Genomic DNA, 15,479 nt, shown 5'->3' on the forward strand with positions numbered 1-15,479 from the left:
GGGAGAAGGTGGAGAAATACTTTAGGAGAAACGGTCCTTTAGGTAGTGACCATGGACACGAGGGGCTGAATGGCCTTCTTCTGTGATTCCATGATTCTATGAAATTCAATAAAATCATCCCTTTGTCTTCTAGTTTCCAGCAAATGCAACCATAGTTTGTGTAATCACTCCTCTTCATCCGAAAGACAGAATGAAAGAATGGCTGAGAAACAGAAGGGTGCCATTCACCTCATTGTATCAATACTAGTTCTCTTCCAGAGCAAGTCCAACTCTCCACTCTTTCCCATAATCCTGAATTACCTTCCCCCAAACAGAGTGGAATTTGCATCATTTAATTTGTTCAAGGCTAAGATAGACAAATATTTCACTGACAAGGGAATCTTTGGTTATGTGGCTCAGCGGGGAAAGTGGAGGTGAGACCACAATCAGATCAGCCATGATCTTATCGAATGGTCTTCTGATCTTATATTATCGAGCATGCTTGAAGTGCCAAATGGCCAACTCCTGCTCCTAAGTCTTATGTTTCTAGCTCTCTTAAAACAGCAAGCCACACTCGTACTCTTCCTCATAGCCCTGCTAATTCTTTCTGTCCTGCTGCTCATCCAAATCCCCTCCTAAAGCTGTGATTGAATCAGCCTTCATTACACCATCAGGGAGCGTGTTCTAGATTCTAATCACGTACTTCAGAAAGAAAGATTTCCTCAAATCGTCTTTGGTTCCTTTCAATTCTCCTTAATTAATCCTCTATTTTAATATGAAGATGAAGAGATATTTAATCCTTCAGGAAGTGGTCAGCCAGTGGAATCATCTTCCCCAGAGACTACTGGTGAATGGGTCATTTAATTTATTCAAGGCTGAATAAGAGTTTTCGTTGATAATAAAGTCAACAATGATGGCACTTAGATAGGAAAAAGGAGTTGAGACCCCAATCAGCTAGCCATGATCTGATTGAATGGCAGAGCAGAATCGTAGGGCTGAAATGCCGATTCATGTTCATAAGCCCTATGTCTCTATATCCTCTGGCATTCAGCATTTTCACCAATGGGAATGGTGCCTCCCCAGCTACTCTGTGCAGCCCTGTCATCAATGTGAACACTTCTATCAAATCTCCTTTCAACCTTCTCTTCTCGAAGGAATACAGACCCATCTTCTCCAATCTATCCTTATAATTGTAGCCCCTCATCCCTAAATCCATTACCGTGCTTTCCAAAATGTGGTGGCTGGAATTAGAAACTTGTACTCCAGCGGAGACTGAATTAATGATTTTAGGAATATTCATAATAAAGCTCTACACTATAAGCAAAGCGCTAAGGAGGCTGGAAAAACTGATCCAGTCTGGCAGCAACTTTGGAGAGAGAAACAAGGTTTATATGTTTGTCCATATGTCCCTTCAGATATGATTCATTATAGAAGAACTGCAATGGGGATAGGATATTTTGGATTAAATATCAACGAAAGACAGATTTGTTTAGAGTTAGAAGAAAAAAAACGATTTTCGTTTGAACCCAAGCCTCAATTTATAAAGCACCAGCGCCTGCACGACTGATTAAAGGCTTTCTCAACCTGTCTCGTCAGCTCTACGGTTTGTGCCCATATGTTCCATTTCCCTGTGGTATTGCACCCCCTTTAGAAATATATTCTTTATTTTGTATGTTATCTTCTCCGTCTCCCTCCCAAAATTCATCACTCCGCACTTCTCTACGTTATGTTTCATCTGCACACGTTTGTCCATCTCACCAGCTTGTTATGGGCTCCTGAAGTGTCCTCCGCACGCTTCATAAGGCTTCCAAACCATTTGTTTCTTTTTATATTGTGCCCTGCACACCATGATCTAGGTTATCGAATATGGATGAAGAGAAATAGGCCCTGATACCAACTCAATCCCACTCGACATTGTTATCCAGCCTGTCAAGCAACCATTCAAACCGCACTCTGTCTCCAGTCACCCGGATAACTTTTTCTTAACGCTGCCAATGTCCCTTTCATTGCCACAGCTTTCACATTGCTGACAAGACTGTTCTGTGGCATAAAGAGGTACATTTGTGGGTAGATTTGGCTGCACGAATTCAGAGTGCGAAAGCAAACTACGTACTTGCTGGCTCAAGTTTCCGCTCAAAGGAAAGTTCGCCCCATTAGAACGTCAACACAAATGTCACAGAGACAGAGGGGAGCAATACATAAGGGTGATATCAGAATACGGAAAATTCAAGAGCAACGGCTGGCAGGTGATACGAGTGTATTTTTCCAATACTTTGAATCTGACCTACAGTGCATAACATCCAGACTTACCAGGGATGCCGAACACTGTAATAATCGGATAGCCGATTTCCTTCACGTACAGAATTGGAGCCCGTCCCAGTAACACAGAGGAGCGATGCTCAAAGGAGCAACAAACTGCAGGGTTCTGGCTGTCAGACGCTGAGGTTACGAGTGGCACTCAGATCCTTATTAATACCTGTGGAAATCCTCCTGTGGGACAGCGGAGTTACATTATCACTGATATTCGTTACAGGCTTTTGAACAAACATATTACTTTCTGCTTGAGTGACCTGACCTCTCCCCGCCCTGCAATGCAATGTGCAGTTTATGGGGGAGAATTCATCTTCCTTCATCTCACAATCCGTTCCGTGGTGACAGTTCCCTGAATACACACAATTGTGATGAGCTTTTCTTGATAAAGTAGCTATTTTAATTCCCCGGCCAAGAGATAATACTGACGTGGAATAAAAAGAATGGAAAAAAAAAAAGCTGGAGTAAAATGTGAATCCATTCCAAGCACAAATCAACCAATTTATCTGTAGTTATCTAAGGCAATAGAGATTGTGGGGCCGATCACACTTCTTTTGGCCTGAGATTGAGCCAATCTGTCCACAGCCTTCCTATCACATTTGATCCCGAGGTAACCTTCTGTTCTCATATTCGTGCCATCTCGAAGACTGCCTTTTAGAACATCCCAGCGTATCCCTTCCTCATTTGATCCACTGCTGTATACCCCATTCTTACCTTTGTTACATGTAACCTGGATTATGCCAACGCAATCCTGGCTGGCGTCCCACATTCTACCCTCTGTAATCATAAGGTCATCCAGAACTCGGCTGGCCCTGTTTTCACTCACAGCAAGCCCCATTTCCCAATCATTCCTGTGCTAATTGGCTTCGATCGACTCACAATCAAGCAAAGTATTCATCTTCATGTTTCCATCATTTTTTTTTAAATCTCAATATAGCCTTACCCCTCCCTAGCTCTGTCATTTCCCTCGCCCCTCACTGTCTACTGTATCTGTACTCGTCTAATTCGGGCCTCTTGAGCATTCAGATGTTTATTGCTCCATCATTGCTTTGGGTTCCTTCAGTTACCAAGGCCCTAAGCTTTGGAATTCCTCACTGTCTCTCCAATAGGCATAGAACATGAAGCAAAAAAGAATCAAAGGTCTGGTCGCATCCGTGGAAAGAGAAAAGGATTGAAAATTTTGATTCCAATGTGATCCTTCATCAGGTGAACTCGTTAACTCTGAACCTCCCCTCACAGATGCTACCCGACCTGCTGAAGTTTTCCAGCATTTGTAGATGTTATTTCAGATTTGCAGCATCTACAGTTGTTTTGCTTTTATTCATTCCGGCCTTTTCACCTCAAGTTCCTCCTTTAAGGCACCCTTTGTAACCCACCACAGTTACCAAGCTTTTGGCCATTTGACCAAATATCCATGATGTAGCTCAGTGTCATACTTTATTTTTTAATGCTCCTCTGAAGCCAAGAGGGGTCGTTATTACAATAATGTCGCTATAAGAATATAAGTTGTTTTTTGCGTGGCTCTTATTTTCTAGGTCCCCTTTTTGAATACAGATAAGCCATATGCTCTTTCAACGATATTATCAAGTTACAATGCCACAATAATGATTTTTGCATATGGACACCTCTCTCCTCATTAAGTAACTACAGAATAAGCTCGAAGAGTTTAGCAGGTCTCTGGCAGCATCTGTGGAGAGGGAAACATAGTTAAGTATCGAGCCCTTATGATTCTTCTTCAGAGAGTGTTTAACTGAAAAAGGCGCACTATGTGTACAGGATCTTTCTGCCTGCAAAGAACAGGGCCCTGTGTATTAATATATGTAACTTCGAGGATATGCAGTTTCTTCACACTTGAATGCGACTGACAATCTTAAATTGTTTGCCAGCGTAATTTTTTTCACAATGAGGAGTATTTAGCAAATGTTCTACAATTGCAGAATCATATATACTGTTGGAGACAGTTTTGAGTTTTGTAAGCAACAGCCGGCTGTGTACCGTTTGTATTTTGGTTTAGCGGACAGTGTGTGGGACACTGTCTTTGATACGACCCGCCAGTCTTTGGGAGGTACGAGCTACTGAAGTTGACATCCCCCATTACTCATTTGTTTGATGAGCAGAAAGTCATTTTGGCTTGATGGCAGCACCTGTTAATGGAAAGTACCACTCTTGTTGAAACTGCACAGTAGCAGCGCGAAACAGCTAATTTCACCTGATGCTCAATGTTTTGAGATACCTTGCCCTTCCAGGGTAATCTGGTGTAGACTGCACACTTTTCAGGGCTGAAAATGACTGCCTTAGACCCGCTCATGAGTTGGCGTGATATACAGTGCGAAATATTCTGATCAGCGTAGCCATTGTCCTGCAGGATGTCATGGATGCGTCCTATTCCAGCATCAAGCTTGCGTAGTGACCTAGCGGCTCAGGCCTTATTTGCAAGGTTGCTGATAAGACCAGCTTATATCCTGTAGAACTGTAACATTCAACACACATGTGTTGACCGGTGAAGGCCAGCTTGTGGTATACATGGAAGAAAATCCTCTGGCAGATTTCTCAACCAATGTATCATGGAAGTGGATTTTATTTGACTGCAACATTTCAACAGTGAATTCGAGTGCACAAATGAGCCCATTAAGTCATGTAAGGAAATTTTTACCTGCAGTTGTGTATTTAGTATAACGGACATATCATCCACATATTGGATTCACAAATCGTGTGAAGTTTCCTGATGAGTGCAGGAAGAAGAGTTCCGGTTTTCAGCAGCACTCAATTAGATCATCGCTGGGTTCTATCCTACCATCTAGCCAACTTGGTTCCATAATCCATGAAACCATTGTTCAACAAAAATCTAACAGCGTCAGTTTTCCATTTTGAATTCCCATATTTTCGTGCGAGCGATTTTCAGAATTGCACTACCCTTTGGTTGAAGAAGTGGTTTCAAATATTGCCACTGAGCTTGAATCTTAACTTTGCACCATGTGCAATATCTAAGAGAATAGAGATCATGGGGCCTATCACACTGCTTTTGGCCTGAGAGTAAGTCAGTCTGTTCGGAAAATTGGTGTCATATTTGATCCTGAGATAACCTTGCCTTCTCATATTCGTAGCCTCAGCATTTCTCCTGCCCTGTACATGGCCTGCAGCAACACAAGAAGGCAGCTCACCACCACCTCGGGCAATAAGGGATGGGCACTAAATACTGGACTAGCCAGCGATGCCCACATCCCATTAATCAATTTTTAAAACTATTGTTCCGGACACTCCATTCTGGTGCCTTATTTTCTCTCTCTCTGCTCTATCCTATCATTTAAGCAGGACAATTTAATCATCCATTTACCCTCCAATTAAAGTCATTACACGACCATTCTGCCTTTATACTTTCATCATTTTAGATCGTCCCTCAGTACATCCTTCCTGCTGCTTGGTGACATCCCTGAATATTCCAGTCCTCTTGCGATAATGACTAATATTGTATTTGTTTCTAAGTTCGTTTTTGTCTATGTCGACCAGCAGCTGGTGACTTCTGTACTTAGACCCTAAACCTCTTTGCCCATCCACATTTCTCAGCTCCCCGTCATTTGGAAAATGCATTGACCTACATTTGCAATGCCCAAATTGATGATCTCCCAGTTATGCTCTAAGTGCCACTGTTCTGCCTACTTATTTGCTCCATCAGTGCCAATTTCCCTCTTACAGCGTTCACCTATACTCTTTAATCTACCACCTAACTTAGTTGCGCGAGCATTCTTATATTCATAGTTCTCCATTGCTTCAATCAATTCACTTGTACCTTGTGGCCCCAGCACAGAACCAAAACTCGTCCCGTCCTGCCAACGCCGTTATGATCCTTTCATTTATCCTTTTCCATCACCTCCACTGTCGAGTATTCGGTCCCAGGACAGCCGTTTACAGTTTAAAGCTGTCGCTGACAGTATTTGTGGTAACTAAAACTGTGCAATGCTTCACAATTGTTCATTTTTCAGATAAAACACAACAGGTAATGGTTCCAATTGGTACACAAGAAAGTGAAAAACACTCCTTTCCCCATGAGTGAAGGTATCAGGAATACGAGGAGAAGATTTTCTTTCATTCCAAAAGTGAAGATACCAGATATAAACTGCAAATGTTCCTTGTTTGTCTCAATAAATGGAGACTCTATGACAAAGTGAAAAGATTCCTGTTGTCTTGCCGAGTGAAGATGCTATTCACAGAGTCACAAGATTATTACCTCCCAATAGAGGCCTTTCAGCTCCTCATGTTAGCACGGGTTTTCCAATGAGCAATGCACATCGTGCCCTTCTCCCACCTTCTCCCTGTAACCCTGCACATACTTCCTTTTCAGATACTGATCCAGGTTCCTTTTCAAAGCCTTGTTTGAGCCTCCCTCTTCCACACTCGCAGGCAGAGCACTCTAGACTCTAACCACTCACTGGATGGAAAAAGTCTGTCCTCATGTCTCCATTGCTTCTTCAGCCAATTACCTTCCATTTGTGCCCTCTTGATCCCGATGCTTCCACCAATGGGAACCATTTCATGCTTTCCACTCTGCCCATATTCCTCTTTTTTTTTCTATATGTGCATCAAATCTCCTCTCAACATTTTCTTCTCCAAGAAAATGCATCTCAACCTCTCCAATTAATCTTCGTAGCTAAAAATCCTGATCGTTGGAATCATTCTCGGGAATTGTTACTGCACTCCCTCTAACGCCTTCACATCTTCCTGAAAATGTGGCGCCCCAAACTAGACGAAATACTCCACTTGAGGCACAGCCAGTGTTTTGTACAAGTTTGACATGACCTGTGTGTTTTTGCAGCATTTGTCCCCTTTGGGGCATCTAGGATACCGTATGTTTTGTAGGCTGCTCTCTCAACCTGTTCTGCTACCTTCAATGGCAGGTGCACACATACAGTCAGGTCCCTCTGCTCTTGAAACTACTTCAGAATGGCACACTTTATTTTTCATTGTCCCTCCATTTTCTTCCAACAAAAATGAATCACTTCACACTTCTCAGTGTTGAGTTCCATCTTCCATTTGTCCACCCATTCCACCAACTCGTTTACATCCTTCCCTATTTCTCTACTATCTTCCTCAAAGTTCATAATGCATTCAAGTTTCGTATCAGCACAAACTTAGAACTTTTGTCCTGCACATCGAAGTCTATGTCATTAATATATATCATGAAATCAAGACTCCCAAAACCCACCCCTGGGGAAGTCCACTACAAACTTTACCCCAGTCCAATAAAATCCATTAGCCAATAATCTATATTTCCTGTCATTCAGCCTATTTCGAACCCATGTTCCTAATGACCATTTTATATCTATAGACTGTATGTTTTCTCAAAAGTCTGTTCAATGGCAGCGTATCAAATAGCATGTTGAAGTGCATGTAAACAACATCAAGAACATTCCGCTTATAAGACTCCATTTTACTCCTTCAATGAACTCCAGCAGGTTAGTTGAACGCAAGTTGCACTTTAAAAACTCATGCTGCCTTTCGATAATGAACCTGTGATTACACATGTAACTATTCATTTTGTCCCAAATTACTGTTTCCAGAAGCTTTCCGACCGCCAAAGTTAAACTGACTGCCCTGTCGTTGCTGGGCCTATCTTTACCCCTGATTTTTGAATAAGTGTGTAACAATTGCAATTCTCCAAATCTGAGTCTAAGTAGGGCTGGGAAATTATGGTCCGTGCTGAAGACACGGATCACAGTGCCCTATCTGCGCACAATGAACTCCCACAAACAGTACATGGTGATATTGGAATGCTAACTTTTGCAACCACAACTTATATTTATGTAGTTCTTTAAAGGTACTTAACATCCCAAGGCTAATCAGAGGAGCACAATCAAACAAAATGTGTCACACAGCAACATAAGTGCATGCTGCGGCAGTTATCCAAACTCCAGTTAAAAGACTTAGGTGTCAGGAAGATATAATAATGCCCTTGAAATTTATTGCAGTGTAAATATGTGTGCGTGTAAGGGTTATATGAATTAAAGGCAGCTGGACTGAAGGCTTTGATATAAACATGGTAAACATGGGGGAAGTTTAAAATGTAAGCTCTAAAAGGACGTTTACATTATTAATTAAACCAGGCTAGATTGCTGATAAAAGAGGGATTGAAATATAACACCCAGAGAGGTGAAGATAAGAAGTAATGTGTTTGTTTTGCCTAAAGATGGCTTGTAAAATTAGCATTATGGTAATTTTTATGATCAGGGAGGTAAAGTCCAAAGACATAGCGAAACAATGGGAATTTTCATTCAAGGAGGAAAACACATATAAAGCAGCGGATTATGTGTGTAAGGGTAGGAATTTTTAAGATCTAACAATTGTGAAAAGCTTTCAGCATCTATGCCTCAAGCTATTGTTTTCAAAGGGCTGAAGTTATAAACATTATTTGAATTTGCAAGATAAAGGATATTGTGTCTCACCTTGATTGGATTTTTTAAAATCTATGTGTTTTACTGCTGTCTTAACAAAAGCATAACTAGGAGTTAGATTACATAGTGGATTTAGAAGTTATCATGGTAGCAATTTGTAGATCTACATATGCACTTAAATTCATCTATCTTATTAAAAATGTTTAAACTAGTTTTGTAAAAACCTATAAGCCTTGGTGGTCTTATTACTACTGAATTCAAGGCACACACAACGAAATTTATACAAATTGTAAAACGAGTTCTGGCAGGTGTTTCAAGTTTCCATTTGTGATTTGAAAAACTAAGCATTTACAATCGGCTGTGCCATAACAGTAGGTGCAGCGGAATGTCTTAAAGAAGTAAAGCGAGGAACAGAGACACAGATACTTAGGATTGGGCAACTAATGGTGTGGCCACCTTTACTGCAGCCGTTAAAATTGGCTAATATAGCAGAGGCTTGAATTAGAGGAGCACTGGTATCTTGAAAGTTTGGATTGTGGCAGGACAGTTAAAAGATAGGTATGGGCGAGAGCATGGTAGGATTCGAAAATAGCAAAGGGAATCGTTAAAAAAATTAATTAAGTGCTGCCCCACCAGGAGAAGATATAGGCTCGCAAGCACGAGAGTGTTGGGCAAATGTGACTTGGTGGGAGATAGGAAATGAGCAGCAAGTTTACAGAGAGTAGAGTGTGGCAGGCTAGTCAGGAGGTCATTGGAACAATCAAGTATAGAAGCACCAAGGCATTGGTGAGGCTTGCACCAGTAGATGAGTTGAGGCAGAAGCGGAGTCATGTGTATTACAAGAGTGCAAATAAGTGGCCTTAGTAATATTACAGATATCTGTGTTGAGCTCCATAACAGAGTGAAGACAACATCAAGTTCACAAACAAATTGGTTCACCTTCAGAAACTTTCCAAGAAGAGGGATGCAGTCGGTGGCAATGTTTTTTGCATGTTGTTTGAAGGGTAAATATTTTTGAAGATCTCCCCTGGCATAATCGCCACGTCCTCCAAAAGAATGTTGACCACTTATATTTACAAGCTACCAAACCATCTCCAGCATCCGGTTCTTTTCCAAAACGTTTGAAGGGTTGCCACCTCCAAAGCCAGTGCGCATCTCCCCTGAAGTTTCATGTTTGAACCACTCCAATCAGATTTCCCCTCTGGCACAATGCTGCAACATCCCATGTCAAAGACATAAATTCAATTTTTATGAATATGACCGTGGTAAACGGTTCCACTTCATCAATAGAGGTGGTAGAACATGAAATGAAACATTTTTCATTGAAGATAGCGCAATACAAATGGCACAGATATTGTTGAAGTAGATCAGGAAAGTGATATCAGAATTCAGGCAAAAAGGTCAGATAAATCCACTTCATGTCGATACACTGGGCAAAACAGCAAGGCAAAGAATTAAAAGTAAACTAAGTTGTAAGAAATTAAAAGTATGATTTACCAGGCAAGGCAAACACTGTCATAATCAGGTAGCTGATTTCTTTCACGTACAGAATTGGAGCATGTCCCATTTTCGGAGAGAGGCAATGCTTATGCGAGCAGCAAGCACATGACTCATGCTGGCCAAAGCTAATGTTCAGAGCAGGTCTCATATCCTTATTCAGACCTGAGGGCAATCCTCCAAATGGGAATGGAGGCGTTCCATCGCAACTGATGTTTGTTACAGGCTTTTCAAAACCATGTTGCAAAGTTGTTTTCTGCACCAGCTGACCGATCTTATCATTGGACTGCACTGTGCAGTGGATAGGAGAATTGTCAGGCTCGTTTATATCTCCACCTCTCACTCGTTTGCCATATTCCAGCGTCCCAGCTTCATGCCAGGCAACACTGGCTGGATTCTCCCCCGTGCCATGTCCTAATGAGAGTCCAAATAGGCAGAGAATTGTTTGTTGTAGGGAGGGGGTGGGAGGGGGCTTGACACATGACACAAGGCGGGAGGGGGGGTTCAGATCTTCGTGACACTGGGACCAATTCTGCCGCAGGCGACATCTATTCAAAAGGATAGGATTGCATCTTAATATGCCTGGCAGCAATGCCCTCACATGCAGGTTCATTCCTCTGGTTGTGGAGGGATTGAATTAAATTGCCAGCGGGACGGGAATGAAGGTCCCAGTAAAAGGGATGAATAGGGTACTTAAAGAATGTTTATGATGGTATTGAGCACGGAAGTGCAACCAGATTAGATATGAGCAGACGAAGAAGGGCAACCAGGGATACAAAGCCAGATTTACAATACGAGTATATTCACACACAGAGAGAGCTGAATAAGGTTGGTGAACTGTGAGAAAAATAGCTCTGTTGGAATATGATCTGGTGACATTAACTGAAATGTTGTTATGAATAAGGTTGGAAGGGGTAGAGAGGCAGCACTGATTATAGGAGACATTGTGTTGCCCAAAAGGGTGAATGTCCTGGAGGGGCAGAGACAGAACCCACTTAGTTACAGCTGAAAATCTAAAATGGAATGATTACACTACTGGAGGAACTATGTAGTCCTCCAAATGGTGAGAGAGAGAGAGATGGAAAGAAGGAGATGATGTGGGGGATCGGGTGGGGATCGTGTCAGCACAGAAATCATACAGGTGCGCAAGAAGTATCGAATAGAAAGATTGAGGGAATTTACTGACCGCATTTGCGATTGAGATAGTGTTAGAATAAAGGTAAAGACGGGGAGGAAAGCCCAATATATGTTCAAGAGACACGTAGGTTCTTGGTCTAGCTCGGAAGAAGGCATTTCTGAAATTTGTGCCAGGAAGGAGGTGGGCCAAGTAAACTAAGTGTCTTTGGGGAACACTTAGGTAAGTTTGATCATTGTATCACTAGGTCAGAATAGCAAAGGAGAATAGCAAGTAACAATCTGGAAAAGAACTTCTACATTTGAACATCGATAACTTCAAGTAGATAAGAGTGGATCTGACCAGGAACACAATCTTGGCTGTAAAAATGGTCATGGAAACGTAGGGGATTTTTTAAGGAGGCAATGGTTCAGGCATCGGCTTGGTAGATTTCATCAAGAACAAAACGTACGAGAACCAGAGCCAGGGCTTCTCAGATGACATGGGGCATAAGACAATATTTGAAACAGGAATCAAATACTGAGAGAGTATGATGCATCTCAGGTGAAACCTTCAATCGAGGAGCAAGTCAAATAGAATAATTTGAGAGAGGAAGTGATGAGGAAGCTAGAACTGACAAAGAGTTAATATGAAAATAAAATGGCAGTTAAAAAATTGGAATTCAAGGCCTTCCACCTGGAGGCGAATAGTAAGCAGATATCATGGGGTAGTGCAGGTGAAATGGGTCATATGTGCTTCGACGCAGAGGACCTTTTATTGTTATTTCCTTAGAAAGAGACTGATGACAAAATCTCATTAGATTGGAAATGCTACGGATAGTGGATGGGGTGAAAATTTGATGGGGTAGGTTGTACCAGAAAGACTGGCTATGCAAAGACTGGCTAAGTTGCCTGAACCGGGTGACTTGCATTAAAAACAGAAAGTGCTGGGAAAACTCAGCAGGTCCGGTGGCAACCGTGGAGATAGAAACAGAGTTAATGTTTCAAGCCCAATAACGCTCTTCTTCAAAACTTGCATCCCAGTTTGTTAAAGAAAATAGGGGTGCAGTTAGCGGAAGGGTTTGCCATAACGTTCCAATTTTGCCTAGATATTGGACAGGTGCCAGAGGATTCACCACCATTATTGAAGATGGCGACTAAGGCCATTTAGAGCAACTGCAGGCCATTAGTTCAACATTAGTGTTCATTAATGTTTTAAAAATAATAATAAGGGAAAAGATACATAGCCACTTGGAGAGCTTTGTGTTAGTTCAGAAAAGTTGTCATATATTTGTAAAAAGCAGATCGTGTTTAACTAATCTAATCGTTTTTGTAGGAGCAACAAAGAATCTTGAGAAGGGAAAGTAATCGAAGTTGTATATTTGGATTTCAAAAATCCCTTTAACAATGTTGCAGGCAAAAGGCTGGATAACAAAATTGATGCTCGTGGGATAGGAGGGTTACCATCAACATGGATGTAAATTGGCTCACCCACAGAGAAGAGCGAGTTGTGATATATTTTTTCAGGCTGGAGGATGACAGGCAGTGGTGTTGACAAGAATCAGTGCTCGGAACAACGCCTTGTCTCATAGATGTAAATGACTTGGATATTGAAATAGAGTGCAAAGCTGAACCCTGTCTAAAGCTCTGGTTAGGCCACAACTTTAGTTTTGAGGCCAGTTCTGTTCACCACATGGGGAAGGATGTGAGCGTCCTTGCAAGTGTGCAGAGGAGATTTAGCTGAATGGCTCCTGGAATGAGAGATGTTAACAATGAGGTTAATTTGGATAAGATAGGTTTATTCTGCGTGAAGCAAAATAGATTAAGTGCAGATTCAGTCGAGGTTCTCAGAATTATCACAGCTCTAGTTAAGGAAGGTTAAGATAAATTCTTCCCATTAGCTGATAGTATAATGAGTAGACGGAAATACTTAAAGACTTGGGAAGAGGCCTGTTGGCATGCGTGTGTGTGTGGGGTGGGGGGGATGGAGGTGCGGGGGGTCGGGGCAGCGGGCCATTTGTGGTGTGGGAAGCTGCAGTGGAATGTGAGGTAGAACGTCTTTACGCAATGAGTGGTAATGACCTGGGCCTTGCTGCCTGTGAGAGTGATGGAAGTGGAGGCGATGAATGATTTCAAAAGGAAATTACATGGACAGTTGAACAAAATTAACTCATAGGGCCCCGAGGGTCGAGCAGAGTAATGTGACTGGTTCATTTTTCATAGAGATCTGGTAAAAACTCGATGGGTGAATGGTTTCCTTCTGTGCCATAAGGACTCTATGACGCATTCCTGAATTTATGGAATGGTTACTTGAATCTGCTCAATTGATATCATTAACTGTTTTCTTTCCTAATAGATAGCCATGCCATATAAAGGATCTACATTAACCCCTTTAGTATTGCATCAGATTTCAGTCAGCCAGGAAGTGGCGATAATCTCTGTGGCATGGATTTCCCATTTCCCAATATCTGTTTGAATCAGCTGCCAAGTCAGGGGACTCCTAGGCTTCCAGCAGCAATGATGTCATAAAACAGGGGAAGCATGAAATCACTTATAAGTATTCTCATAGACAGAAAGCAGGAAGTGTAATGCAAGGAATTGTTCACTTTGCATTAAACTATCACAGGGCAAAACAAATGGCCGGGCCATACATATGGGATGAAGGTAATTACTGAATCCTTACACAGTAGTATTTTAGAACATGTTGTTTTTTGTCATGACGAAGAATTCTGCCGTTCCTAATCTATCAAATTAGTTTGGCAGTGCCAGTGTGGCTGTGCATTAGCAATTAAGAACTTGGCACACATTATTGCACTTTATTCAACGAGTCGGATCTTTTGTTTAAAGGGTTTTACAATGAGGTTAATCACGTAAAACTGGGCGTTCTTGTCAGTTTAGCAATTGGGAAACAGAAAGTCACCGGACGCAACTTCTGAATGCCATGTTTAATTGTACGTGCGTAACAACAACTTGCCATGACGTTGCCAAAGCTCAAGTACATTGTGAAACAAAGAGAGTGTTGATGTCTATCCCTTGCATGAATGCACTAAAACCACCTGAAAAAGTGTAGTGCAAGATTGAATCTGGGGAATAATATTTAAGGATTTGACCCACAATAACATTAAAGAAAAGGATCATTATGTCTCCCACCTCCATGGCTGTCCATAATGAGTGATCCCATTGGAAAGACTACATTTGCTTTGGAAAAGAAACAAAACTGACAATGGGTTCACTGGAAGTAATGCTTAAAAAGGAAATGTACCAACAATTGAGCAGAGTAGTGCAATGAGACCCCTTTGTAATTCAGGCGTTAGGATTCACGAGGCGGGGATTTTGTGGGGGATGTAGATTTTAACTTTAGTCACAGTGTTGTGGGAATCATCTGCTTCTCATCTGCCACACCCACTTTCCTCTTCCATGGAAATAAATGGAAGGGGATAACTGGCGTGGTCTATAATGAATGATCAATTCGATATCACCCGTTCTACACCAGCGCGAATGGTTAACATATTCACGTGGGGTTTCCAGTCCACCCACAACCTCACTAAACCAACAAGATTTGGAAACTGCTCAGCTCATTGGGGGTAATGTTAACTTTTGGTGGTAGTGCAAAATGCGTGATATCTGACCATCCTGATTTTCCATTCCATTGGCACCAGGGGAAGTTGAGTTCAGCAGAGTTGAATAACCGGAGACTAATTTTCTATCGAGTGGTATATGGGTCCAATTTTAACTCATTCAAAACTCATTCACTTCCACAAGGTGAACTTCAGTCCCAGCCTGCCGCCAAATGTTAAACTTGCCGTTATTTCTATTAAGGCTATTCTAACTTATTTTGCAGGGCATTGGACGAGAGATAGCGAATTGATTCCCACTTTTACAGCTCTCTCCGTTAATGTCAATGTAAAGGTTAAAATTATCTCTATCATGTCAAAACAAACTGATTTATTTCGCCATATGAACACACTCGACCTCTCCCTCCAGCAGCACCGCCGTACCCTTTTTCAAAGCTGCGCGTGCCCCCAGTTTCATTTTATCCTTCGGCTCATCCGACGCCTCAACAAGAAACTTTTTCTCTTTCTCTCAAGTGCTAAGGAACGCAAGCTACAACAACTCATTGACACCAACACCCATCTAGGACCCCCCACCCCTGCCTGTTCCTCCATCCCCACCCTTTCTTCCAATCCCAACCCC

Source organism: Carcharodon carcharias, chromosome 19, assembly GCF_017639515.1.
Source record: "Carcharodon carcharias isolate sCarCar2 chromosome 19, sCarCar2.pri, whole genome shotgun sequence".
Classification (NCBI taxonomy): Eukaryota; Metazoa; Chordata; class Chondrichthyes; order Lamniformes; family Lamnidae; genus Carcharodon; species Carcharodon carcharias.